Genomic DNA, 18,322 nt, shown 5'->3' with positions numbered 1-18,322 from the left:
GCTACAGGGGGTCATAGCCGTTTTGCAAACAATAACAAACCAAAAGGGAACTCAGTCAGTTCCCTCCATAATAAAGCGCCGCGCCATACGTGATTGTACTGAATATTTGTGTGTCGCCAATACGAAATGCTTGCGGAGAACATGTTTGTGGCTTTTGACTTGGATCCAGCTTTATTAATTATAAATTCGATCGACCTTTATTGCTATTTTATTCGTAATGGTTTTGAACTTGAATTATTCTAGTTTATCTACTCGATCTACCGTTAGTTATTTCGATCCTTGATTGCTGCTGTTTAGGTAGGATTATAGGATAGCTTTCGCTTTTAGAGCCATCTGCACTGTATACTAGTATTGTTAATGCAAGTTGAATGAATGTATATTTTAGGGGATTTGGTCTTGTTTAAGCATTTCATATCATTTAATTGAAAGGTATACCGGTCGGACCTGTTTGTGTATAAGTATAAAGGCACATAATATTTTGAACCTTGAAAACACAGTGTTCGGTTTCTGTAGATATTTAACTTTACTGTAACCTGCTCATGCCTATCCTGATCCCAGAAATATTATCAGTTTTATCATATCAGTATGTTCAACAGGTCAGACGTTTTAGTAATCTATAATCGACAATTGTGACTGGTTTAACCTGCATAATTTCTTATTGGGCGACAGCTGTCCGGCAGCGACATCTGTCCGACAGCCGAATTGGGGATTTCGGACAGATTTCGCTGTCGGACAGGAGCAGTTTTTGGCGACATCTGTCCGAATTTCGGATCATTATATATTGTAACTTCGGTTCACATTCGTATTTCACAAGCTCACAGGTAATCTCGTGACGTTGCTCCCATTGTTCTAATGCTGATGTGATCCGTTGAGATCTGATCAATCGATACGTGATTGACCAGTTGCGGACAGGATCGTGCTAGCCGTACACTAACAAGCTGTCGATCACATCACAGGTGTTTCTAATATGTCTCATATGTTTTTTTTACACTCTGTGTTTACTCGACGATTTGCTTAATTATAACAGTAAACCATTTGTGTGGAATTAATATTAGATCGTACCTTTACCATTTAAGCCCTCGAACATTGATATTAAAACAAAGAGCTCAGTTTGTATTATAGATTTAAACATCAAGTGGGACGTTGAATACGTGACTTGTGTGGAGGCTCCTGCCTGCCCTTTAAATCAACGGTTTAAGTGTATACGTCTTTATTAATGTTGCCTCCGATTTCACTACACTGACAACATTCACTTTTTATTTTTTGTGTTATTTTTTACTTGGGATCTCATATCATAAAATTTTACCATCGCAATACGGGTATTAATTTACCTCCCAGCGGTGAGACACCGCTTCCCTCCATCGCCATGTTTGAAGCTCTCCCATCATCTGTTCTACTTCAGAGGGAAGTGATTTATTTTATATTTTAAAATTGTTATTATTCCAGTATAACAAATACATTTTTTAATCGTGTAAAATCGTGTAAATTGTTTAACCACTCCCGGACGAATTGCCATTATAATAGGCCCGACAGAATGTGAGGGCTTATTATACCTACATCACATCGCTGCTAGGAAACCAGTTATTAAGTGTTTCTAATATGTCTCATATATTTGTTTACACTCTGTGTTTACTCGACGATTTGCTTAATTATAACAGTTAACCATTTGTGTGGAAATAACATTTGATCGTACCTTTACTATTTAAGCCCTCAAATATCCCTCGAACATTGATAATGATATTAAAACAAAGAGCTCAGTTTGTATTATAGATTTGAACATCAAGTAGGACGTTGAATACGTGACTTTTGTGGAGGCTCCTGCCTGCCCTTTAAATTGTTTAACCACTCCCGGACGAATTGCCATAATAATAGGCCCGACAGAATGTGAGGGCTTATTATACCTACATCACATCGCTGTTAGGAAACCAGTTATTAAGTGTTTCTAATATGTCTCATATATTTGTTTACACTCTGTGTTTACTCGACGATTTGCTTAATATTATAACAGTAAACCATATGTGTGGAAATAACATTTGATCGTACCTTTACTATTTAGGCCCTCAAATATCCCTCGAACATTGATAATGATATTAAAACAAAGAGCTCAGTTTGTATTGAATGTAATGAGGTAACTTTCACAATCAAAGAGTGCAAAGAGACAAAATATCTTGGCCTCATTCTAGATAGTAAATTAAACTTCAAAAGCCATGTAGATTATATTATTAGGAAGGTCATGAAGAGAATTGGTGCCATGTATAGAAGTAAAGCACTGCTACCCATTAAATATAGGAAAATGTTTGCCAATGCACTCATGTTACCACAATTCGATTTAGACACGATCTATTGTAGAGCTGGCAAGACAAAACTTGCTGAACTTGACACTCTGTACAAAAAGGTAGCCAAAATAGCTCTCAACGTTCCACAAACAGAGAGCAGCCTTAATGTTTATAGAGACATGAAATGGTTACCACTCCATCTTAGACGACAACTCCATCTGTCAAATTATATGTTTAGAATCATCCATGACAATTGTCCTACAAACTTTATGAACAAATTTAGTTACATATCAGGAGGTAGTAGTAGCGGCGAAAGCTGCAACTTATATGTTAATAGATCAACATCACATAAAAACTTTCAATACTTGGGGGCAAAATGTTGGAATAATGTTCCAACAGATCTACGAAATCTGCCCGATGTTAAAAGCTTTAGTGATTCGTATAAGAAACAGCTACTCTCATCTATAACAACAGACCCTAATTATACCGTCGACAATTCATATGACAAATTTTACACTGCAATCATAGTCGACGATAACTAAGTATCTTCTAATTCTTTTAAATCTGAGGCATATATAATTGAAGGATATTCCCTTTTTTTACCACCTTACCATTCTGATTGATTTTGCACATGACTGACATGTTTTAACTGGAGAAGGGGTTCGCACAGTGGTAGTTTTATAAACCACTTTTAATTTATTGACCTATTATACCTAGTGGTAGTTTTATAGACCAAATTTAATTTATTAACTTATTATACTTAATATTTATTTTTGGTGACTGTATCACCCAGTTTTAACATTTGATAATTGTACAGTTTATTGACGACACATTGACTGAATGTTATTTTATATTTTAATTTATATTCTAGATATTTTATTTATTTTTCAACAGACGACATCTTCCTGTTTTTTCTTTTCTATATTAGTTACTCATATCTCTTGTACAGACTGTTTTACAAGGACATTGACAGATGATACTCACATTAGGCATTCATTATTGCATCTAAATTATTTCACTTGCATTAGGTTTAGAAATTTATTCTCTAGTTAACAGATTCAAATGTATAATTAATTTGTAGTATGACAGTAAGGTATCGTATATAAGAAGTTATTGAATTTTGCTTGGGCTATTATATTGACTATTGAGGTTTAATGATGATATGGAATTTGAATATTATATATTAATTTACACTGTGTGGTTGGGGCATTTTGCATAGTAAATATGGTTACTACTCCTATATATCATATTATTTGATTGGTATTCGATTTCTGATTATTTTCCTAGGAATATGATTATTATATCTCAATTTGGCTTCAGGTAGGGTGCCCCGCTAAAAAGCTAAAAGAACTGGATTCTTCCAGGAAGCATCCCGTGCACAGAGCTTGGTCTACATATATATTAAATTATTAACCAATAACCATTCATTCTGTATGTGCACGAAAATTTATTTCGATCATTTATAGATTTAAACATCAAGTGGGACGTTGAATACGTGACTTTTGTGAAGGCCCCTCATGCCTGCCCTTTAAATTGTTTAACCACTCCCGGACGAATTGCCATAATAATAGGCCCGACAGAATGTGAGGGCTTATTATACCTACATCACATCGCTGCTAGGAAACCAGTTATTAAGTGTTTCTACTATGTCTCATATATTTGTTTACACACTGTGTTTACTCGACGATTTGCTTTATTATAACAGTAAACCATTTGTGTGGAATTAACATTTGATCGTACCTTTACCATTTAAGCCCTCGAATATTGATATTAAAACAAAGAGCTCAGTTTGTATTAAATTTTATTTGAATTAGGTATTTTTAAACCCAATTAGTAATGTTGCTTTTAATTATAATTTTCCATAGCAAGGACTAATCAAGTGTAATATGTAACAAGATAACATCAGTATTCTCTAAACTGTATATGCAGGCAAGTTATTTGACTTTAAGTGTCTATTTAAATTGACTATAGGTCATTTTCAAGGTCGCAGACGGTTGAATTTTTGCATTTGAAGGTTTATATTGTATGTTATCACAAATTATCACTAGAGTTACAATCAGTACAATGCGCTTATATAATTCAATACTCAGGTAACGTGTTGACTCTTGGCCCGGTAATAACTTAATAATGAGCCGAGAATAAGGGTTAAAGTTCGGTATCCATAATGGAGACTGAGAGGAAGATATTGTCGAAGTATCCACTCACTTGACTCATCGGTATGATATCTGACCATAATGAAAAAAAAAGACTTCGCACATGCAGTCCATGTTCTAGTTCTTGGTCTGCACTCTGCAATCTACCATGTAAGTGAATTTTATTGATAAGTTATTTGCGATCTGATCAGCTAACAACGCTTTTAGTAAAACCAAAAAATATGTTATCACAAGATGTACACATGATGATCGCAATTAGGTCACTACTTAATTACTACGATAGGATGTCAATCTATATACATTATCTTATTCTACACACATACCTTAGGGTGCGGTTGGCCGTCGCGGGGCTCACACGTGGGCGGATTCCCGCGTAATTTTCGAAGTAAATTTGTACAAAGTGTAACTTTCGTGAGCACTATCTCAATCTGTGCGCGTACATTACATTTACATATTATTTTGTCGACAAAAATATGAATTATAGCGAGGCCGATGTTTTTTTTGGATAACTTTTTATCCATTTGTCTAAACTTCACTCTGTAAAAAGTTATTGGTAGTTCTAACTTCTAAGGTTTAAAGGTGTTCTAAGAACTTGAAAGAACACCGTGTTCTTTCAAGTTTTTACGTCACCATTTGCATTGCCCATCATACTCCATAGCAACCGCAACGGGTCCCCTAGCAACTGTTTCAAAATTTTGACTTTCTATCATCGTCTAAAGCATTACCTTTTATTTACTATAGCCTTGTCGAAGCCTTGTGATTTACAGTCATGATCTGGTGAATCTTTTGATTGGTCGGTGGCTTTCACAACGCGTCCCCATTCTCCAACTCCTGCTGCTGGAGAGAGAGACTCCCAAATTATATACCATAGATATATTGGGGGGGGGGGGGGGGGGGGGGGGTGACATGTCTCCAATGTCTCCCGCACCTTATCTTTTCGAAAAAGACAAAGACATTGGAGACACAGCTTTTGGAGACATTGGAGACATTGGGGACATTAGAGACACAGCTTTTGGAGACATTGGAGACATTGGGGACATTGGGGACATTGGGAACATTAGGGACATAAAATGGATATTAGGGGCATTGGAGACATTGGAGACACAGCTTTTGGAGACTCCTCCTCCTCTTTCTCCTTCCAGTCCTCCTCAGTCATTCTCCTCCTCCTCCTGGGTCCTCCTCCTGGGTCCTCCTCTTCCTCTTCATCCTCCTCCTCTTCCTCCTCAATCATCAGTCCTCCTCCTCAGTCCTCCTCCTCATCCTTCTCGTCAGTCCTCCTCCTCAGTCCTCCCCAAGTCCCCCTCCTCCTCAGTCTCCCCCAGTCCCCCTCCTCCTCCTATTCAGTTCTCCTCAGTCCTCCTCCTTCTCATTCCTCCTCCTGAGTCCTCTTCCTGAGTCCTCTTCCTGAGTCCTCCTACTCCTAGGTCCTCCTTCTCCTCAGTCCTTCTCCTCCTCCTCCTCCCCCTCCTCTCAGTCATCCTCCTCAGTCATCCTCCTCAGTCATCCTCCTCAGCCATCCTCCTCAGCCATCCTCCTCAGTCCTCCCCAGTCCCCCTCCTTCTCCTCATATTCACTCCTCCTTCTCCTCAGTTATCCTGAGTCCTCCTCCTGAGTCCTCCTCCTCCTCCTCCTGAGTCCTCTTCCTCAGTCCTTATCCTCATCCTCCTCTTCAGTCCTCCTCCTCCTGGGTCCTCTTCCTCCTCTTCATCCTCCTCCTCTTCCTCCTTAGTCCTCAGTTCTCCTCCTCATCCTTCTCGTCAGTCCTCCTCCTCCTCAGTCCTCCCCAGTCCCCCTCCTCCTCCTCCTCCTATTCAATCCTCCTCCTCCTCCTCCTCAGTCCTCCTCAGTCCTCTTCCTGAGTTCTCCTCCTCCTCCTGAGTCCTCCTTCCGGGTCTTCCTCCTCCTAGGTCCTCCTCCTCCAGCTCAGCCATCCTCCTCAGTACTCCTCAGTACTCCTCAGTCCTCCTCCTTCTCAGTCCTCCTCAGTCCTCTTCCTGAGTCCTCCTCCTGCACTGAGTCCTCATCCTCCTCCTTCTCCTCCTGAGTCCTCCTCCTGGGTCATCCTCCTCCTAGATCCTCCTCCTTTTCCAATCATACATCTAAGTCTCCAGTGTCTCCAATGTCTCCAAAAGCTTTGTCTCCAATGTCTCCAATGTCTCCAGGACATGTCTCTGCACCCTATCGTTTCAAAAAAGACAAAAGACAACGGAGACATGTCAACCCCCCCCCCCCCCCCCCTATATTAAACATAGATATCGACAACATACTCCGAGAGTCTTGAAGTTTTGTTACCACCGCCCTTGGTGCAACCCCGCCGGGTTAACGACAGAGAGACAGGGACTTCCAGGGGAGGTCATGGCCTGCTACGTGCAACTCGTAGGAGTATGCAATGCTCATGTAACGTCACTGTAGACCGCTCCTCTTTCGATTTTTGAGTGACAAATCTAAACTAAATCCTGGAGTTACACAAGACTTGGAAGCCTGTGAGCGAGTCAAATCCTGGGGTTACACGAGACATGGTAGCCTGTGAGCGTGTAGACCGCTCCTCTATCGTTGTTTTGAGTATCCGATCCAAAACCGAATCCTAGGGTACACGAGACGTGGAAGCCTGTGAGCGTGTTAGAGTCTGTTAAGTGTTAGAGTCCTAGAGTTACACGAGACGTGGTAGCCTGTGAGCGTGTTAAATCCTGGGGTTACACGAGACATGGTAGCCTGTGAGCGTGTAGACCGCTCCTCTATCGTTGTTTTGAGTGTCCGATCCAAAACCGAATCCTAGGGTACACGAGACGTGGAAGCCTGTGAGCGTGTTAGAGTCTGTTAAGTGTTAGAGTCCTAGAGTTACACGAGACGTGGTAGCCTGTGAGCGTGCTAAATCCTGGGGTTACACGAGACATGGTAGCCTGTGAGCGTGTAGACCGCTCCTCTATCGTTGTTTTGAGTGTCCGATCCAAAACCGAATCCTAGGGTACACGAGACGTGGAAGCCTGTGAGCGTGTTAGAGTCTGTCAAGTGTTAGAGTCCTAGGGTTACACGAGACGTGGTACCCTGTGAGCGTGTTAAATCCTGGGGTTACACGAGACGTAGTAGCCTGTGAGCGTGTAGACCGCTCCTCTATCGTTGTTTTGAGTGTCCGATCCAAAACCAAATGCTGGGCCGGGGTTACACGTCATGTGGGAGCTTGTGAGCCTGTTAGTTTCCTGCGGAAGGTGTTATTTGCCTGTGGTAAAAGCGGTTATGCTGCGGTTCTGAGGTTAGTAGAGGCTATTAGAGCCTTTCCTTTGTTGTAGAGATGGCTAGTCCCTTCCTATGCATAGGTTAGAAACACCCATGCACCTCTCGTTCGAGCCACCCACCCAACACCGCGTGGATTTTCGGTGAGGTTTTTCGTGGGGCGACTTGTCACATCATCACATGCTATGTTGATCGATCTGCACTTGGTGAAATTGTTGCTGAGCCATGTGGTTTTAGGTTGATTTTAAAATAAATCTTAATGTTGTGTTTTTAATAAGCTGCTATTATGAAAGAAATCCTTTTGGGTATGCTTGAACAAATCATAGATTGCCCGTTACAGTGTCTTTCCGTATCATCTAATGTGACATAACATATTTCAGGAGACTGTAGAAATCCGATGATTGTTTCCTGGATCTAACTTCATAAAAGTATTCCCATTTGAACCTACAGCAGAACCTCAACATCCAGCATAACCTCAACCCTCGTCTGAACCTCCACCTCGAAAAGAACTCCTTCGAACTCCTTTTAGAACCCCTTCTGCTAAGAAGAGAAGATACAATATAGACAATCTTGACGGGTTGGCACCCTTGATAGCTGTGCACAGGGTAAATAACAAAGTATGCGCTAGACTTACCTGTAAATATAACGAGTTTATGGAGTTTGACAAGCAGTTTACAGTAAAGAAGGTGAGAGGAATTGTGCAGCGATCTAAAGAGAATGCGTTAGAATAGCCTTGGAATCTGACAGTGGAGTCGCTCTACTTTGACAGGAAAAAGGATAAAGGTATAATGCTTTTTTTATTGACTTCATAGATCTTTCTTTTTTGGCAACTAAACGCTTTTAAAATAAATATGGGATTTCGAGTCGAATATCCAAGCCTATCGATTAAATGGGATTTTAGGTATAAGATTTTGATAACTCATTACTTTTTTAGTTGCTTGATATAAAAAGGTAAATGATGTAAAAATGTTTATCTAACCAGGTACGTTAGCCTTGGATCAACACAAGATTAGACAGAAGGTTACTGAGGAACTCACGACCCTTGTAGCGCAGCCATCTGGTCGTTACCTTGATGACTGCCTTCTTGGAGAAGAATATTGGACGGGAATTGCAAAGATGTATTTGCTGCCTTCGCAGGGTAGAGCTGCCATTCAGACACTTATTCATTGCATTTGATGGAGAGAAATCCGGCCCCAACTCGTTTACCCACGATATCGGAAATCTTCTCAGGACAACCGTTAAGTCAACGAGACATTTATGTCTTCTCTAGGGACATACATTCAAGCCCCTGGATAGAAACACCGTGAAGAAGCTGGGTTGGGACCTATGACTGTGTGTGTAAGGAGATGCTCCTAAACTAAGGAAATTAGTTAGTTATATTATCAATATTTACTTACCGCTTCATTTGAATTTCAAGTATAAAAGCTCAGTTATTTATGGTATAGTTAGCTTGTTTGAGGAAGTAACATTGGTCAGGAAACACGTTTCGGGTAAAGTTCACAGGGAAATTTGTTTTAGGAAATAATTCTTACTTTGCACATTCCCATAACATTCTAATTGCCATGTTACCTGACGATTGTTCTGTTATTAGAAAAGAGGCTATAGAGAAGATGTCTGAAGTTAAGAGTATCAGATGTTTTGTCCTTAAGCTATGTTCTGCCTTGGTTGAATGTTAGGGCCACTTAAAGTATACAGAGTTGTGTTCTATGAGTAAGCTAGATGGTAGTTGGGTATATTTAAATTGTTTTGGTAAGAACGTGTCGGTAAAAAAGGTCAATTATTAGCAGAATTTTAGACTTAACTGAGAGATAAAAGACTAACGTGGTAACTCTTACTTCGTTTTAAAGATCTAGATTTACAGTATGCTATATAGATAAATATCTATACTCCAGTAGCAGGGAATAGTTGAGTGTGCACTTCGATGTACACGATTTCTGACAACACAGGGTTGTTTGTTAGATCATTCTTAACCAAAATCGTTTAGGTACGCAATTTGTGTCGCTAGACATAACCCTACAGGGCAACTTTTCTAAATTACCCTCAGTCGCGTATACGGGATTTTTGTATTTCAGCTCCTGAAGGTCATACAGACTTCAATTTTAGCTTAAAATTACCGCAACGGCCATATTTATATACAAGTTATGAAGCAACATAAGGTCTCCAGTGCTTTGTTTTATAGATATTGACAAAAAACTGTTTTTTGGCTCAGCGAACCAAAAATGGGACTGAATTTTGGTAACTTGAACTAGGAAGATCGTAGAGACTTGAATTTTAGCTTAAAATGAGCGCAAACATCACATTTATGTACAATTTATAAAGCAATATAAGCCCTTTAATGCTTATTTGTTAAGATATTGACAAAAATCGGTCATTTTGGCTACACGCGTGAGGAAAAATACCAAATTGGGCAACAACTTTGGTCTTTTTTTGACCAGTTTTGTGCTCAAGTTTTTAAAATGTGCTTTGATGTTGTAGATCGGGTGTTTTCTTCCAATATGGGTTTCGGTATAAATCCGGATGCACCCGGTTCATGGGTGATAAGGGTTAAAAACCCTAAAATGTCAGGCAATGGGCGAGACAATTGTCTGAATTTGGTTATAAAAACACTTGCACTCTTTGCTAGGGTTTGCTTTTTTCTGCTACATTGATCCGATTTCTAACTACTAATCATCCCCCTCTACATCATTCTCTTTTAGATACATGATTTCTATAAGTTCTTAAAGGTACATCCGGCATGATGTAAAGTCTATATCAAAGCATTTAAATGTGGTCTTAACAAGTTGCAAGATATTCAAGTTCGCTAATAAAACAAAGATTGTAGGTTATCGTTCTTTTACATATCGAGTAATTTTGGCTACACATTTGAGGAAAGATACCAAATCGGTTTACCAAACGAAGATTGTAGGTTATCTATTATTCTTTACATGATTATTGACGCAACTTCATAGTCAAAGCTGTATTATTTTAAATATTTAATATTTATCCACACTCTCCATAAGAATATTATTGGGAGTCATTTTTGTGGTTAAAATTCGATTAAATCAGTATTTCCAAGCAAAAAACTGTCCCAAATTTCTCCTCCGAATATGGTCCGCTAGTTCGAAATTTTAGCACTTATAAACGTTATTGTTAGACATTACATTAACTAGTGTAATACCACTGAGACCAGATGTAGTGATCTATTCAGATAAAGCGAAGAATGTGCATCTGAATGAAGAGAAATTTTCTGATCAAGAGAAAAGAATATGAAGAGATATCAGCAATTTTTTTTAAAAATCTAGACACTTATTTTACTTCGGAGTATTCCAACAGCCATATTGTTACACAAGTGCAACCAGCCAATTACAGGAAGCCGAAGGATTTGTTTTTAGCCAGTGACGGTTAAGGTAGTGTGTACCATACTTTCTTCGCCCGAGACTTTGCTGCAATGTGCAGCTCCTCATTTAACCCTCACACCCGATTTCTCGAGTATTCGGCTGAGTAGACCGGGGGCTGCATAGACCACTCACGATCCTTAGCTGAATGTCAACGACACTCACCCCACGACCAGGCAGGCAGTGGGATTTGAACCCGCAACCTCACGATTGCAAAGCTGGCTAACCAACTGCGCTACCTGGCCGTAAAATTGACAGAAGAGATTGCAAGCTCCAGACAGTAGCAGTTCGAGGCATTTACAACTGCATCCTCCAAACATTTATGAACCACTGCACCTGATCGTAAACACTAAAGAGAAAAAGGCCTGCACGAAGATCGCTGAAATTAGCATGAGGGCATCATACACCATCTATCTGCCCAGAAACACCATTATATGGACAGATGATTGGGAGTTAGTCCAGGACTAGTAATTGCATAGTAGGAGCGTATAATGTTTGTAGAATGTAATTATTTTTACAAACTACCGTTCAAAATTTATAGATCAAGTGATTGCCTACCCACAATTATATTACAACGTCGTGGGGTCAGTTGATATTGTTGCTAAAAATCAGGAGCAAGCGTCTTGAAACAGGATACCATGAATCTGTATAAGTTTTAAGTAGTTTCATTCTACGTTTAATATTATTATTGGGTCGTTTACTTTAAAGTTATATTTGGCCATTTTATAGCCTCCCCCTCAAAAAGCCCACAATTGCTCAATATTATGTAAAAGAAGGATTTACTACAATCTTTATTTTATTAGTGAACTTGAATATCTTGCAACTTGTTAAGACCACATTAAAATGCTTTGATATAGACTTTACATCATGCCGGATGTACCTTTAAGAACTTATAGAAATCATGTATCTAAAAGAGAATGATGTAGTGGGGGATGATTAGTAGTTAGAAATCGGATCAATGTAGCAGAAAAAAGCAAACCCTAGCAAAGAGTGCAAGTGTTTTTATAACCAAATTCAGACAATTGTCTCGCCCATCGCCTGACATTTTAGGGTTTTTAACCCCTATCACCCATGAACCGGGTGCTTCTGGATTTATACCGAAACCCATATTGGAAGAAAACACCCGATCTACAACATCAAAGCACATTTTAATAACTTGAGCACAAAACTGGTCAAAAAAAGACCAAAGTTGTTGCCCAATTTGGTATTTTTCCTCACGCGTGTAGCCAAAATGACCGATTTTTGTCAATATCTTAACAAATAAGCATTAAAGGGCTTATATTGCTTTATAAGTTGTATATAAATGTGATGTTTGCGCTCATTTTAAGCTAAAATTCAAGTCTCTACGATCTTCCTAGTTCAAGTTACCAAAATTCAGTCCCATTTTTGGTTTGCTGAGCCAAAAAACAGTTTTTTGTCAATATCTATAAAACAAAGCACTGGAGACCTTATGTTGCTTCATAACTTGTATATAAATATGGCCATTGCGGTAATTTTAAGCTAAAATTGAAGTCTGTATGACCTTCAGGAGCTGAAATACAAAAATCCCGTATACGCGACTGAGGGTAATTTAGAAAAGTTGCCCTGTAGGGTTATGTCTAGCGACACAAATTGCGTACCTAAACGATTTTGGTTAAGAATGATCTAACAAACAACCCTGTGTTGTCAGAAATCGTGTACATCGAAGTGCACACTCAACTATTCCCTGCTACTAGAGTACTACCACATACCACACTTTATTTTATCACAAACGACTAGTAATCTGAGTACCCGTCTAGAGATTTGGCTGTTGAACCGGAAACAGTCTGATATCAGTATATTTTCCTGTTAGCATGCCCTTTAATAGTTGATACCTGATATGGAACCAAATATTTACTTTAAAATTACTGCAAAATTTAGTTCTTTGACATTTGAAGCGCTGAGGCATCCGTATATTTTCATTAATTTATGATGCAGATGAATTTTAGTTGTGTTATCTATCATCTCCAGGATACCAATTGTACAAGTTTTAATTATATGTGGTCCATTCTGTAAATATTGTTGATTGTGACTAAAATTATGGCTTTACTGATTTAATTTGGAATATGTTTTCTGATTAAAATACTAATTTTGATGTCCTGCACAGCAGATCGAAGCATTTTTAATTTATTTACTATTTCTATTATATTGCTGTTTAAATTTGACTCTTATTCTAATTCTAATTTGTAAAATGCTTTCCTGTCTCAAATTCAATACCGGGACTTACGTGATCAGACACTAAACACCAAAGCCCGGGGTCCCCAAGTAAGCAAGTAAGAATAAGATAGAGGGAGAGCTGCAAGTTCAAAAATTGTGAATAGTTGAGGGTTAAGCTTTTCTGTTAATTGTGATCACATCATCGAAGAAGTCAACATACAACGTCAAATAGTCTAGAACCTTCTAAATGTGACTCTACCGTACACGCGGTAACAATTAAGTATTGAATCTATCATCTCGCGCACGCGAGTTCTTCTCGTACAGTTGCACCTGAGATTTCTCGCGAATCTCGCAATTCGGATGACACCCACTATAGTGAAGCGGCAGTGGGGGTCACCGCGTGATACAACTTCTGGCGCGGTGACCAATTTTTGTTGCAATTGGAGGTCGGGAAAGATACTCAATATCTATTTGTTTGAAGAAAATTGTGCTGGCCGAAATTAGCGCTAAAAAACCATCCTACAGTCGGCACGCGCGGCTCACTGTCGATGGCGCACTACCTACTATAGTAGCGTCTTCGACGCTACAGGGGGAGTCGCGCACTTCGTGCGCGGCGGGTCATACAACGTATGACAAGGGTCGTTCATATAATTATATTACGTAATCAATATTTTAGCAATTTTTACCCCCCCCCCCCCCCCTCGGTAATCAACCGTAGGCGTAATCAAGACCCACCCCCCCCCCCTCCTGGCAGCAAAATTACGTAATCATTGTTATGATACCCGGCCAAGCACCTTACAGTTACTACTACTTACCTTCCAGTTCCAAACTACTTTAGTATATAATAGCAGCCGGATACCCGATTGCCGATCCATTCCTAAATTTTATCACTATCAAGGTGAAATTGAGTGGAATTTGCATTGAAATATTATTATTGTCAAATCGTTATCATTCTAGACGGTAAAACTTTGATTACGTAATCAACAGCCAACCCCCCTCCCCCTCCTTTAAGTATTCGGGAACCCCCTCTACCCTCGGCTGATTACGTATATGTGAACGACCCCTTGCTTAAGGAGAAAGATTAATGTTTGGCATTATTAACCATTAACATAACAAATTCTAAAACAGTAAAAATAAATTGTGTCGTCGACGGCTAAACGGCGGGTTTTTAACAGTAATTAATATTATGTATTCGTAGCTTACTGGGCCGCGCTCAGCTTGTCATTCCGCCGAATCTCTTTGAACATGATTTGTGATAGCCTGAGGTCCCCAGGTTGAGGTAATTCGTAACATGCACTGCGCCACTGCATACTATCGAAGTCTTGCGAGTTTTTATATGCTATAAGTATATATAGTAGTTGTTATAGTGTTACATGTTAAGAAAAACTTGTGGCGCGATGCAAGCGTGCTAAATCACTTTAGTGTGCTAAATCACTCTATACAGTCGAATATCTATACAGTCGAATATATCGATCTTCGAGATTGTTCTAAAAGGGCCTTGTCATACGTTGTATGACCCGCCGCGCACGAAGTGCGCGGCTCCCCCTGTAGCGTCGAAGACGCTATAGTGAAACGACCGTGGGGGTCACCACGTGATACAAAAAGGGCCCGAGTCCCGACAGTTGAAACCAACTTGAATCGATGTATTTTCAAACGCATATGCTTTTGTTATTGTAAAGGTTTGGGTTAGGGTTATGATCAAGTAAAAGTAAAAGTACAGGTAAAATTTATGACATCACTATAGTTTAAGGGCCAAGTGCAAATGGGGCGCGCGACAGCAGAAGTGAGCAACAGTGATCAGCAGTGAGCAGCAGTTAGCAGCAGTTAGCAGCAGTGAGCAGCAGTTAGCAGCAGTGAGCAGCAGTTGGCAGCAGTTAGCAGCAGTTAGCAGCAAATAGCAGCAGTTAGCAGCGGTTAACAGCAGTGAGCAGCAGTTAGCAGCAGTGAGCAGCAGTTAGCACTTAGCAGCAGTTTCTTGGCACTTTGGTCCTCCTGTGAGTGTGACTAGTGTAAGCCGGCCTTCGGCCTGAGATTATTGATTAAGATTGTGTGATCTAGTTAATGAAGTCATGATCAAGATCAACGACTGAGGAGTGAGGGGGCTCACTTTGTGTTCAATGTTGCGATTAGCTGAGCAAGATATTTATTAGACAGCCCATATATTTATAGATTCTAATGCAACTGTGCAGAATGCAGAAAACATAGAGACTAATATAATGAAGCATCTACATTCTACAAACTCGATCAGAATATAGTTAAAATATTCACATAATTCCAGGAAAAAGGAAATGCGTACCAGTAAAATAAAACGAAATAGCTCGAGGGATGGTAACATCATACATGCTGCTAACCTAATACCCAGAATCCGTTGAGAGATGATCAACTGCGGAGCTTCCTCTGAACCGCTATCAACCAGAAATCAGAATGCAGTGTAATGAGCTGTATTTAAAAAAGAAAACTCGAGATGGCTCATTAACTTACTACCTTATAGTTATCGGACATAATTGTCGCGGACAAGTTTTTCACGACCCAAATTTTTCACGGACATAATTGTTCACGCTAAGGTCTTCAGCGTGAAAGTAATGTCTGCGGTAATTATGTCCGATAATATATATATATAGATATATGAAGCGAGACGATATATATTGCCATTTTACTGACACCAAGTCATCAACTTAGTAACATGACTTTCCACGAAAGCCGTGGTATGAGGGATATATCATTAAACCTTTTTTGACTGGGTCGAATGCTTTTATGGCCTTTTGACCAGTACGAAGTTATCCTTAAATATTGCCGTATAACCGTTGGGTCAGTACCCTGGCCTTTAACTAATGGTGTATTATAATTGTTAAATGATTGACCTAATCTACTAAATTTCAGACCAAGGAATTTTAATTGGGCACCTACATGTAGTCACAAAAATGTGACATTAGTGCCAAACAACAATAAGTTTTATTTCTGAGCAGTGCATATAGGAGTATGGGTTACGTGGTTAATGTTCAGATGCTAATGTTCAGAACTTCTGAACATGTTAGGTTAATATATGCCAAAATTAAGCCACTAACCGTCTAAAACGCTATTATTTTTGTTTACCTATTTTATTGGGCTCGAAAAAGGCTTGTAGAATGATAACTTAAGATCTCCATCAATCATTAATTCCTCTCAGATTCATTTAAAGCGCTTAACAACACCAGTTTTAACTCACGGTTCGTTCTGAACATCTCAGATTAACTCAACTTACTAGGTATTCAATATTCATATCGAGTAGAACTTAGATGTTCCAGAAACATCCCAGCACCTCCTCTGCAAGTGCATCCAGATCATGACGCGTATGGAGGATCTTAACAACAGTAAACTCAACCATATCTTCAAATTTGTGTAACAGTCGACAAGACTTATAGATAGGGACAACCTTTTTGGGTAACCTCCTAGGATTCTTCAACAGGAACTTTCGCTAAATCCCACACTAGGAACTCAACCTAGGCCCATCCCCGCATAGAGACATATCTCCCATGCTTTGGCCTTGCTCGGAAGTCCCTTGTTTGCCCGCAGAAGTACTACAACGGAAGTGGGTTTGTAATAGCTTGAAGTACTTTACTTACATAATAACCAATAGAGACACGATCATGATTGATGATAAAGTCTTTAAGAGATGCGTATAGTAAATCGTGAATACAATAACTGAACTCTTAACAAAATATCTGGTACATATTGAATCTCAATCGCCCACCCGCGGAATGCGGTCACCTAGGTAATTGGGAGGTGGTCGCGGCCACGTCCGGGGCAACTATTTTCACAAGTAAGAGGACACTCCTAATTGGTGCAATGTTGTTTTTAGAAGGCTGGATTCCTGGAACTCAAAGGTGATCCGTCTAGATTCTTCAAGTCGCTTGCAGAACCCGGATAAAAGTAGCACAAATGAATTTGGAACATGAGGTGGTTTAACTAAATACAGGTTATCGTAACCTGTTATGATTATGTTTTTAGCGGCAAAAGTGGAGACAGGTTTGGCGTTTGCTGGAGTCCAATAATTACATAACAGGTTTGCGCTGAGCCAGGCAGTGACAGCTTCAAGACTCAAGGGGTCTGTGTTGCATTGATATTTATTATTTTATGATTTTTTGGGTAACTCGGTAATCTGCCGATGCACATCTGGGGCACACCTCGGGCACACCTGGGGCACAAACTTGGGCACATCTCGGGCAGAAAGCACACCTCGGGCAGAACCACCTGGGGCACACCTCGGGCACATCTCGGGCAAAATTCGGGCATGGTAATTGGGAAACCTTGGGAAAAGAACAGGTGGGCACACCCGGGGCACACCCAGGTGGGCACCGCAGAAAGCACACCTCGGGCACACCTCGGGCAGAACCACAATAATCACAATAACGAACCTACGGTAAACAGTATCATACACTAGTTCAACACGGTGGATACGATATTTATTATCGTATGATTAGTTAAATAGGAAGATACGATATATGTAGTATCGTATAATGAGTTAAATACGGAGGTACGATAATTAGTATCGTACAATAATGGAACCACAAACCTTCACAAGCAGTCATTGCTGTAACACTATAACAGGATTATAAATACGATAAAACGGGTATCACTCTAAACTCTTATACACAAGAAGTGCTCTTATACACAAGAAGTTACTTTCAATTCGATCGAATGACTATAATTTGAATCCTAAGTTAGGGATGCAAAAAATAAACAGAAAATTCGAACAATAAGTTCCGAAAGTAAAAATATATAAACTTTGACGAACAAATAAAACTAGTAGCTCGTCGGCCACGTCACAGTGTTCTCGAGCAGCGGTAAACTTTTTTAACCGTAACCTAACTTGCTACTTCAAGAACTACCTCTAACGGGGCAAGCGAGCATCTTACAACACTGTGTCACGTGGTACCACATGGCAAACCACGTGGTACCGCGCGGCGCAGTCTGTTTAATAACTAACCTAACCTAAAGAACCTGACTAACACGTTATTTTCCACTTAACTAGAATATTCTAAAATAAATACTACGCTAATACCCAATAATCTACCAATTATTTCTGAAAGATAATTGAATTCTAATAGAGGCATAGTTCTTAAAAATAGGGACA

General features: G+C 39.7%; 1 protein-coding gene and 1 long non-coding RNA gene across 2 annotated transcripts in view; both read left to right on the top strand.

Annotated features, from left to right (window-relative positions):
- Positions 1-18,322, top strand: part of LOC134822609 (phospholipase A-2-activating protein-like) — a 78,235-nt gene that overhangs the window by 6,930 nt on the left and 52,983 nt on the right. The gene's annotated exons all lie outside the window — the stretch shown is intronic.
- On the top strand, positions 4,493-8,706 carry LOC134822598 (uncharacterized). Its single transcript, XR_010161207.1, has 3 exons — positions 4,493-4,579; positions 8,041-8,443; positions 8,643-8,706. It is a non-coding gene; the product is annotated as an uncharacterized LOC134822598 (long non-coding RNA).

The sequence above is a fragment of the Bolinopsis microptera genome, chromosome 11 (genome assembly GCF_026151205.1).
Source record: "Bolinopsis microptera isolate Bmic1 chromosome 11, MBARI_Bmic_1.0, whole genome shotgun sequence".
Classification (NCBI taxonomy): Eukaryota; Metazoa; Ctenophora; class Tentaculata; order Lobata; family Bolinopsidae; genus Bolinopsis; species Bolinopsis microptera.
This window is presented reverse-complemented; position numbering and strand designations above follow the sequence as displayed.